The 10,643-nt window shown below is 29.9% G+C and overlaps 1 long non-coding RNA gene across 1 annotated transcript; it reads right to left on the bottom strand.

Moving 5' to 3' along the window:
• Positions 1–463: 463 nt before the first annotated feature.
• Positions 464–10,349, bottom strand: LOC133185929 (uncharacterized). Its single transcript, XR_009720976.1, has 3 exons — positions 10,212–10,349; positions 2,525–2,770; positions 464–595 (listed from the first exon to the last, which is right to left on the bottom strand). It is a non-coding gene; the product is annotated as an uncharacterized LOC133185929 (long non-coding RNA).
• Between the last annotated feature and the right edge of the window lie 294 nt (positions 10,350–10,643).

Here is a 10,643-nt window from a genome sequence, read left to right on the forward strand (position 1 = left end):
TACATGTACTAGCAGCATGAAAAGAAAGGATAAAAACAGATAAAATGTGCAGTTAATATTATATTTGAAATCAAATACATTGGATACATATATTTATTACAACGTAAATGTTAACGATTCAATAATTCGTTATTCGTTGTATAATGGTGATAGCGTAGATTAAATATTGTACAGGCTAGCAGTTTGTTAAAGACAAACACGAAAAATGACATGAAAAATTAAATTAAATTTCAACGAGTACTCGACTATCGTTCGACTAAAGCCTCCGACTATTCGACTAAGCTGTCCGGGTAAAATTGACATCCCTTGATATAATATAATATAATATAATATAATATAATATAATATAATATAATATAATGTAATATAATATAATATAATATAATATAATATAATATAATATAATATAATATTTTATTTAACACACTCATTGTGTAATTTCCTTGCGTCTTTCCATGCCCAGTTTGCTGACAATGACGTACGATAAGGAGAGCAGCATTGCTGGTGCATGTGTACCGAATTCTACTCCCGATCATCATGAAGCTTCTCGAATGGTCTATCAATTGAACTTCTTTTCCAACCAATGGACTGCATTCTGTATATTTTAAAAGATATAGATTATTGTTACACTTTTAATTATGCTTAAACATACAATTTGATGAATTTCATTTTAGGAACACAGGTAAGCTGTATGCTATGAGTACCGTTACTTTAAGCATGTCCAATGTGACCATACATGACTAGCACTCTTTTCCCTGGTTTTGAAATATCATTTAAAATATGTTATAAATTGTATGCTAAAAATTCGTATATGTGAACAGCTTTTGCTGCCAAATCCTATCCCAGTCAGAGGATTAGGATTTTTTTTAAAAAAAAATTCTTCAATTCAAATCCAATCCAGTTAAAATTATAAAGTAAAAAATATCATTTTGTGATTAAAATATAAAAAGTCACACGGCTACCATGAGATAAATATTCGAAGAGTATACCTCTTATACTTCAGAAAACTGATTTGCCAAAACTCGGAATCTCTCATTTTCTCCACGTACAGTATTATTACAGGGAGATACATCTAACTGAATGGAAACGCATAATTTTATTTTTGGTTTTAAGGGTTGAAGTACCTACAAAAGCCGAGGAATTTTATTTGAATAAAGAACAATAGCGAAATTTATAGCGTAAATACGAAAAATAAAATATCGTTATTACGAAATAATTTCTCATATAACGATTTTTTTTCTTGTTATAAAGAGATATTATTTTTATTCTTTAGATAGTTTTACTAGCCTTTTAGTCATTCATATTTCTTGCACACAAACACGAATCGAGGGTATTATAAAAAAATCAATTTATATAACTTTCTCTCAGTCAGCGGTTGCACCTCCAAAATTAAGAAAGTCTGATATTATTGAACTAATACTGACTACAACTAGCAAACTTCTGCCGTAACAAAACTTTACATATCAAACTGCGAGTGAAAAAAATCCAGAACTCCAAATCCTTTTTAAGTGCATAGCAACATGATGGATTAATCAAAGCAACGAGTTACTTGAACTTATTTACAAACAAGAATTTAATGCAATTTCTAAAATAAGACTATCGTTTGCATCCCCATTAGATATGAATTTTCATATGACGTCATAGTTTCGTCACTAAAACGGCTTGAGATTTTCCAATTTTATCGGATATATATTTAAGAAATTTTCAGTTAGTCAAGAAATAGATGTTACATGAGGCTGTAAAGAGGTGAACGCAGACAACAAGAGTTAACTGAAAATTGTTAGTTACTGTGTAGAATTCATTAATACCCAAATGATACCAAGGAACTGGGCTCGCCCTGCATTCGCCGTCGGACATATAACTAACTAAGATTGTAACAAAAGCTTATATCAATGGATTTCAATGACGCCCTCGATCCACGTTCGTGTACAAAAATATGAATAACTGAAGAGCTAACAAGACTATTTCTTAATAACTCAAAACATCTAGAAAGATCTCGTAACATCGACAAAAAGTCGAGAAATGATTTCTAATTAAATCGAGATTTTTTCCAGCTATAAAAAGACCATTTCTTGTTAAAGGATGATCTTTTCTTATTATAAAAAGTTAATTTTTCTCGTCATACCGATATATTTTTTTGTAGTTGCGAGACCTTTTTTTTTTGTTGTAAATACGAGATCTTTTCTCGAGATAATTTTCTCATTATAAAGAAATATTTTCTCGTTAGATCGGGATCTTTTTTAATCATAACGAAATCGTTTCTCGTTTTAACTACATCTGTTTCGTTGAAAGTTAAAATCTTGCCTCGCATTTAGTAGGTTTTTTTCTCGTTATAACAAGATTTTTTTTCGTTAAAACGAGATCCTTTCTCGTTAACACGAGATAATTTTACTTTTTTTTAAAGAGATAATTTTGACTTTTTCTTCAGATGAGATCGGATAGAATGAATAGTCTGAAATGTTAAATTTGAGGAATATTTTTGTTAAACGAAAAATAAAAGGAAAAGTTGGATATTTTAACTCACCAGCTCGTACATTGAATTTTTATCCAGGTGCCACCAATTTCCTCTCTTTCTAAGTGGATTTTACGTAGATGGTTTGTCATAAATAATCACATTCTGTGAAATACTTTTCAGACTTGATGGATTTACACTTTTTTCATAAAAGACACTCCCTGATGCATGTAAAGGGTCCTATACCTATTCTACGTAATAATCTTCAATGCAATCGTCCGCGTTGAAACTTGTTCCAGGCTTAATATTTATCTAGACCTGATGGTATAGATAGACACGAAGTGATCAGTAGAACAATAAGGAAAACTGTAGTGGATCCAAAAATGAATGAAAAATATTTTCTTTGTTAAAAAAGAGAAAAACAATATTTACAAATCTCGAAATAAGTAAAGTATTTGCTTGCAATACTAATGTTTATATCTTACATAGGTTTTTTTTTAAATGGGACTAATTAATCTAATTAAACTATCAAACAAAATACATGTACATTGAAGAGTCTTTTTTGACATAATGTTGTGAAAGAGAGTCTCTGAGACCTTTTGATATTGAGTAATTTTGGTTCATAATCTTAACTATATAATAATATAAGAAGAAAACAAAAACAAACAAAATTGAAAAAAAAAATCTTTGATAATGGACTTTCCAACACTCAACAAGGTCATTTTTCTTTCAATTGAAGTTTGTAGAAAGTTTACATACCATCTCAAGTTTAATAACTTTTAGTTACTTTAGTTTTGATTTGAATATCTTTATACCTATTGATATTTATCGACCGAAGATTAATTCCAAAAAAATATCAGAAAGGGTAACACATTTATGCAAGATTTTCGCAGTCATCGCTCCACAATAAATTGAGAGATTTATATTTAATAAAGGCATCCAAAAGGGAAATAAAGGATTGGTCTTTTTTTCTTGTTACCTATTACGCAAAGATTGATTTTTTTGTTCTCAGGATTTCTCTGGAGTACACTAAGCAGGGGTCCTAAGAGTCCCGTCTAATTACTACCCAATAAGGAAACATTGATTTTCATTTTTCATAAAACAATGGATGAAATCGAAATGAGTAATGTGTGAAGTTAAATGGCTTGAAAAGTGAATCGTAAGTGAGTGTAATTTTATTTTTCAGATTTGTTTTGAAAAGCAGAATTATTCGATATTTGAATATAGGCTTCCGTTTCACCACGACATATACAGGGCGTTTGTACATTAACTTTGGCAATTTACATCTTTCAAATCAAAAAAGTCTTCTTCTTATACTTTCTACCAGCCAAGTCTGCCAGCTATGGAAATGGTTAAAAAGTATATGGCAAATAAATTGGTAGTAAACAGTTTTTTATGAAACAGGGGACCAATAAAAGAAATTCGTCCAAATTTAAAATATGTCACTACAAGTCTTCTGTATACTAAACAAGAGTCCCATAGGCCACAGAATAGCGCAAACACGAATAACTTTAGCCATCCTGTTTTGTAGATTTTAAAAGATTTTTTCCTCTTTATTCCTATGAAAGTTTTGATCCCATATTGTGTCCCTGGTTGGCTTCAAAGAGTGATTTAACCCGACTTGAATCAAGACAACATAAGGATGCTTCAGTATGCCTAACATAACCCTGATGTTGTGGAGTTAAAGTTTTTTAATTTTTTTTAACGATTTTACCCCTGTACATATAAATTACGTAAAATTTGACTTTCGAATATTAATCTTCCCTAAATTAGGGTTCACAATTCAGAAAAAAATTGAATCCACGTAACTTAAGAATATTTGCTTATTTGCAAGATTTAGTGCGACCCTGCTAATCTTGAAAAAATTGTCCCAACCAATATCCTTGTGGAATGTTTTACAATAATCCAACCCTACTCCTGAGGCTATAATTTGAACAAATATATATTTATGGAACGCCACAGCTGTCTTAAGGGTACAAAATATGCATCATAGTGTCAATTCGATATAACATTAAGGCTATCCTTTATATCATTAAGTCCACATTATATAATATGTAGTCTTTTCTTTATATCAGTAATCCCACTTTATATATTATGTAGTCTATTCTTTATATCATTAAGTCCACTTTATATAATATGTCGTCAATTCTTCATATCATTAAGTCCGCTTTATATAATAAGCAGTCTATTCTTTATATCAATAAGTCCACTTTATATATTATGTAGTCTATTCTTAATACATGTATTATTAAGTCCACTTTATATAATACGTAGTCTATTCTTTATCTCATTAGGTCCACTTTATATATTATGTCGTCTATTCTTCATATCATAAAGTCCACTTCATATATTATGTCGTCTATTCTTTATATCATTAAGTCCACTTTATATATTATGTAGTCTATTCTTCATATCATTAAGTCCACTTTATATATTATGTAGGCTATTCTTCATATTATTAAGTCCACTTTATATATTATGTCGTCTATTATTTATATCATTAAGTCCGCTAAATATATTATGTAGTCTATTCTATATATCATTAAGTCCACTTTATATAATACGTAGTCTATTCTTTATATCATTAAGTCCGCTTTATATATTATGTCGTCTATTCTTTATATCAATAAGTCCACTTTATATATTATGTAGTCTTTTCTTTATATCATTAAGTCTGCTTTATATTATATGTAGTACAGAAGCTTTACTATGCTGACAAATCAATGTACTAAAAGGTCAGATGCAAGCAGCCAATAAGAAAATTCATCAAAGGACTAGTAGTACTCTGATGCAATAATGTATTTATGCTTATTTTAGACAATTGATTAATAATAATTAGACAATTAATGATAGACTTAATTATTTAGTTAAACAAATAGTCGAAGGCAGTTAAGATCACCTGCATTAGGAAAATCATGCAGTTTTAAACCAAAAAAAAAAAAAAAAAAAAAAAACTGAAAAAGAATTTTTATCATCTTTGACCACTAAAGAAAAAACAAACAGTCTGGAATAGTTGACTTCCGGGAGAATTCCTTTTAAGTTCTTTGACGGGTCTCAGGAACATCACAGGCCCAATTAGCTAACCTGAAATTTGCTTACTCTTAGTATTGAAAACTGAAGGTAAGCTATTACTCAGCTTAATTCTCGTTGACTGGTTATTGGTACACAGGTGCCATACGACTGTTATATACGGCAGTTTGAGGTTGTACTGGTACCATCAAGTGGTGACAAGGGCGGGTACATGTTTCAAGCAGCTATTGAACCTCTAGTCTTTGAAGTGTGTTTTTCATTATTGCTGGGAGTTTCTTACCTAGTGTTGGTTTGCAATATTACTCTAAGACGGTGGAGAAAAAAGGTGCTTGAAACAACAATTGGTGGAAACCCTACAGCTCCAACTGAAGAGCGGGAATGGATAACCCTATAGCCCCTAATTCTGCCACAATAATTGTGTTTTCATGCACACTTCGAGGGAAAAGGGGTAATAAGCGAAATTTAAAGATGTGCGTATTTGGCGTGTGATATACAGGAATCATTTGTACTAAACATTTATATATAGTTTAAATGTCCACGATTTCACTGACCAAAGCTGGACACACTTTACAGAGTAACAATCATAGGAAAAAATGTTAAATTTAGATTGAAATATCTTTTAAAAATGTTATATTTAAGTCCGCTTATCTTTAAAATTACTAAGACATAGTAACGCTTCCCAAAAATAAGCAACACTTATCAGACAATAGGGGATATTTAAATGCAATTTTAAGTACATGTGCATATCAAAATTTCAGTAGGATGGAAGGATTCCTTTCGCTCTCAGTAGAATGGGACCGAAATTCATCCATTTAAAAATATAAATCAGTACATAAAATTAAATTGCTAAAAGAATGGAATGATTGTATTTTTTTTTAAATCTCAATGCAGCATGCGAGGGTCGAACCAAAAATTTTCTTTTCCATTGCACTGGTCGGGTAACGCAGCTTCTAAGCCACCATCGCTACACACAATGTGGATCTTAAAAGTACAATGAAGCACCGCAGTTACACATTGGAATTTTGTGGGGGAAAGTTCATTTTTTGTAGTCCCTGTGTCTTCTCTCCATTTTTTAACAAATGTTTGTTTCTTGGAATTAAAATACACACAAATAACGATTCAAATTCATGGGGAGATGACCCAGAGATAGAAAATTTTTAGAAAGACGTGTTTAAAAATTGTAACATTTGGTACCAAATTTCTCATCTAGCCACTTTTCAAGTTATCTTTTAGCAAATCAAAACAAAGCATCGAGAAAATATTTCCCTTTCCTATTTCACAGGAACCTGATACATCATAAGAATGTTAAAATTTCATGTGACGTACAGATCAATGAAATTTTCACTTTTCAAGTGTGCCCAGATTCCTGCCGAATACCAATCAAAAGCGCCCTCGTTCTTTCTGGGAAAATGAACATGAAAAAGAATAGAGTTTCTATCAGTATATTTCCCCTTCAAGTATTTGTCTTATTAAGTAATTAAGTGTTGCATTGATTCCGACTTTATAGTACATTGATTTGTCAGCATGGTATAGCTTCTATACTACATATTATATAAAGTGGGTTGATGATATAAAGGATAGACTACATAACGTATAAAGTGGACTTAATGATATAAAGAATAGACTACATAATATATAAAGTGGACTTAATGATATAAAGAGTAGACTAAATAATATATAAAGTGGACTTAATGATATAAAGAATAGACTACATAATATATAAATTGGACTTAATGATATAAAGAATAGACTACATAATATATAAAGTGGACTTAATGATATAAAGAATAGACTACATATTATATAAAGTGGACTTAATGATATGAAGAATAGACTGCATAATATATAAAGTGAACTTAATGATATAAAGGATAGACTTAATGTTATATCGAATTGACATTATGATGCATATTTTGTACCCTTAAGACAGCTGTGGCGTTCCATATATATTAACTTTCTTATGTTGCTTGCATGTCTAAATCACGTAGCATTGCCTTGCAAGACAAAGTTTTTTTTTCTTATGTGTTTCAATATGAAACTTCTACGATCTATCGCCCTATCCCTGGTCTGTCATCAAATATGAGGATAACGAACAGTTGTCAAGCTCAGAAGTCCATTAGAACAATTCAAATTGGGAACGTCAGAGGTGGGTCAGTTTACACTATTTATAAATACCTCCATATTGATATGACTATATGTGATTTTGCTGTTCTTCAGATTTTTTTTTTTACTTTGTTACCATGTAAAATTAAAAGGTGAAGATAACGAACAGTGTCATCCTAAAACATTCGATAAAGAATACAAATCATGAATAGGGAAAAATATGGACTCCCAGAAACACGTCAAATACATTGATACGTACTGATTGGAGAACATAATGAGGTATAGTGTCTTTGTGCATATAGAGTAATCGAAGTGTGAAGTACTGTGATATATCATACAATACGATTCTCAGAAAAAAACGTTGTTATTTATTTTATACTAAAAGTAGAATAAGTCAAATAAATATCATAATTCTATTTATCTTAAACTCAAAAGAAATGTCAAAGGGGAAATTTTGTCTCAAACTTTTATTATTTTAAACCAGTAATTGTACTGTCTCGTCAGGAAATTAAGTTTAAATAAGTACCAAATATTTCTGATTGATTTATTTATTTTACTTGCAGGTAAGTCAAACGTGAAGGTGCCAGGGATGGGGTAATCGTAATCGAGTAATCGTAATCGATTGTAAAGATTACTGTTTTTCAAGTAATCGACAGTAATCTGTAATCGAAGAGATTTTCGATTACTTGTAATCGTAATTTAATCGATTACAGCTAAAATTTTCAATGTAATTATAATTACTTTTTCGATTACTTTCGATTATTTTATACATAAATGGATGTTATTTTGGAGAATTAATTCCAGTCAATCACACATAAATATCAAATATAAACCACCTAGTGTAATGTTTGGATTTCCTAACTTTTCTTATCATAAGTTTAATAATGTTCTCAATGAAATTTGCATTATAGACCTACTGGTCTAGTATTAAATAATTCAGAAGTATATTTCAACCATTTATTAATAAAATATACAGATTTTTCGTGTGCATTTTACATTTGACTCACTGTCCTCTTGCTGCATGTCCTTTTTCATATTTCAGATGTTGAAAAACTTTGTCTTGTAATAGAAAATTATAAATAGCAAAAACAGATTTAAGTGCTGTATTAAATATAAATAATTTGGTAAATAAACTACATAGTACACAAAAAAAAGATGGAAATACTTATTCATATCTGAAAATGTTTAAACAACTTCAAACTTGTGTTTTAGTAACTTTAAAATTTGCAAAATCATTCTCATGTTTTCATTCAAAATTGTAAGGTTGCTTTTATATCAGTGAGGGGTTATAAGTGCCTGTAAGAGAGGGAGTAAGTGTCACTGTGTTTGCTTATCTTAATTGGCTAATTAATTGACTGAGACATATCCCTGATTGCAGATAATGAGGTGTAAACTGTGAACTACCTTGTGTTTAACTATCATTCCATTGAAGACAAACAATATTATTAAAAGAATTAATACCTCTCAAAACACTTATTTCAATACAGAATGAAACTGTGTTACATGTATTAGTTAAATCACTTAAAGACACATTTAATTTACATGTTAATTACTAAGAGTTCGTTCTAATTTACTTATTTTTTTGAAAAAGACACATACAGGAATGTTTAATGTGTACTGTCAACATACGGACAGCCCAAATACTTCTAATGAAGTAATTCACAATAAAATATTAAATAATTTTTTCAACAAGTCAATAAATATGGAGGTACAGATCTAAGGTTGAAAGGAATAATTAATTCCTTGGCATATTTTATTGTAGGAATCATGTCTCCACTTTCCATGGTAGAAAATCCCTCATTTGGGCATTTATTGAAAATGTTAGCCAGAATAAAACCTTAAAAGAATCTGCACTGAAACTGCAGGAACACATTCAAACTTCAGTGGATAACATCAATATTTACCATTTAAATATTGCTTTGATATTTGAAGGGATAAAAACTTGGAAGTAATCGATTATTAATCGATTACATCTTCCAAAGTAATCGATTACAATCGATTACAGGACAAAAATGAGTGTAATCGATTAATAATCGATTACACAAAATTCCTCTAAGTAATCGATTATTAATCGATTACATTTTTCAGTAATCGTGCCCATCCCTGGAAGGTGCATAATATACATGATGGGAATTTTATTAATACACATAGAACGAAACAGAACTTATTTAAAAATGTAATGTGGTATAGTTACAATATTTTCAAAAAGGGTTTTCTCATCTGTAAGTTTGTATTTCAATGAAATCAAATAAATACAGTCCAACAAATCATAAAATCTAAACAACTAACAACTGCACTCTCACTTATTTCTGTTGTGATTTAGCTCGAAAATAAGAAGAAAACCTGTTATAATGGGTATGAACTGAAAAATAGGTGTAGATATTTTTAATTCAACATTTTTCCATTAATATTAAATTATAAATATATATCGTTTGGTGTCTTCAAAATATTTCTCTTTCTACAATGTAAATCATGTACGTTATCAATAATATATGTAATCTATAAAAGCCTTTCTTGATCAAAACTTTTTTTATGAAGAAGCAAAAGAATATACCGTTGAATAACATGTTGCCGAAAGAAATGAAAGTTTGAGATATAGACAGGGCACATTTTCCGTTATATTTACCTAAAGTGGAACCTTGTACATGGTTGGATAGAGGTTCTTTCTCTCAGTAAGGTATTTATAAAGGATATCTGTATTTTAGATTTAATATAGATTCATATTACTATTATTGATGCAGAAATGGTCAATGAAAATTGTATTTTAGTGCTCAATGTGCCTGTGGATGTAATAAAAACATGAAAAATAAGATTACACTAATGCATAAATAAAAACAATTCTTTCTTTATTTTTTAATACATAATTTAAAGAAAAACAACTAAAAACAATAAAAAGTTAGTTTTTCACACATAATCCTGCTTTAGTTTAATCCTGTACATAGTCAGATGAGAACCTGGGTCTTCGTCTTATTCTTTGACCTCCTTTCACCTGATGCTTTCTTTCTGCAGGAAAAACTGACAAATCGATTGTGTCTGTGCATAATACCGTATTCATGAA

Source organism: Saccostrea echinata, unplaced genomic scaffold, assembly GCF_033153115.1.
Source record: "Saccostrea echinata isolate AGI-Se365-2 ecotype Australia unplaced genomic scaffold, CSIRO_AGI_Sech_v1 ptg000012l, whole genome shotgun sequence".
NCBI lineage: Eukaryota > Metazoa > Mollusca > Bivalvia > Ostreida > Ostreidae > Saccostrea > Saccostrea echinata.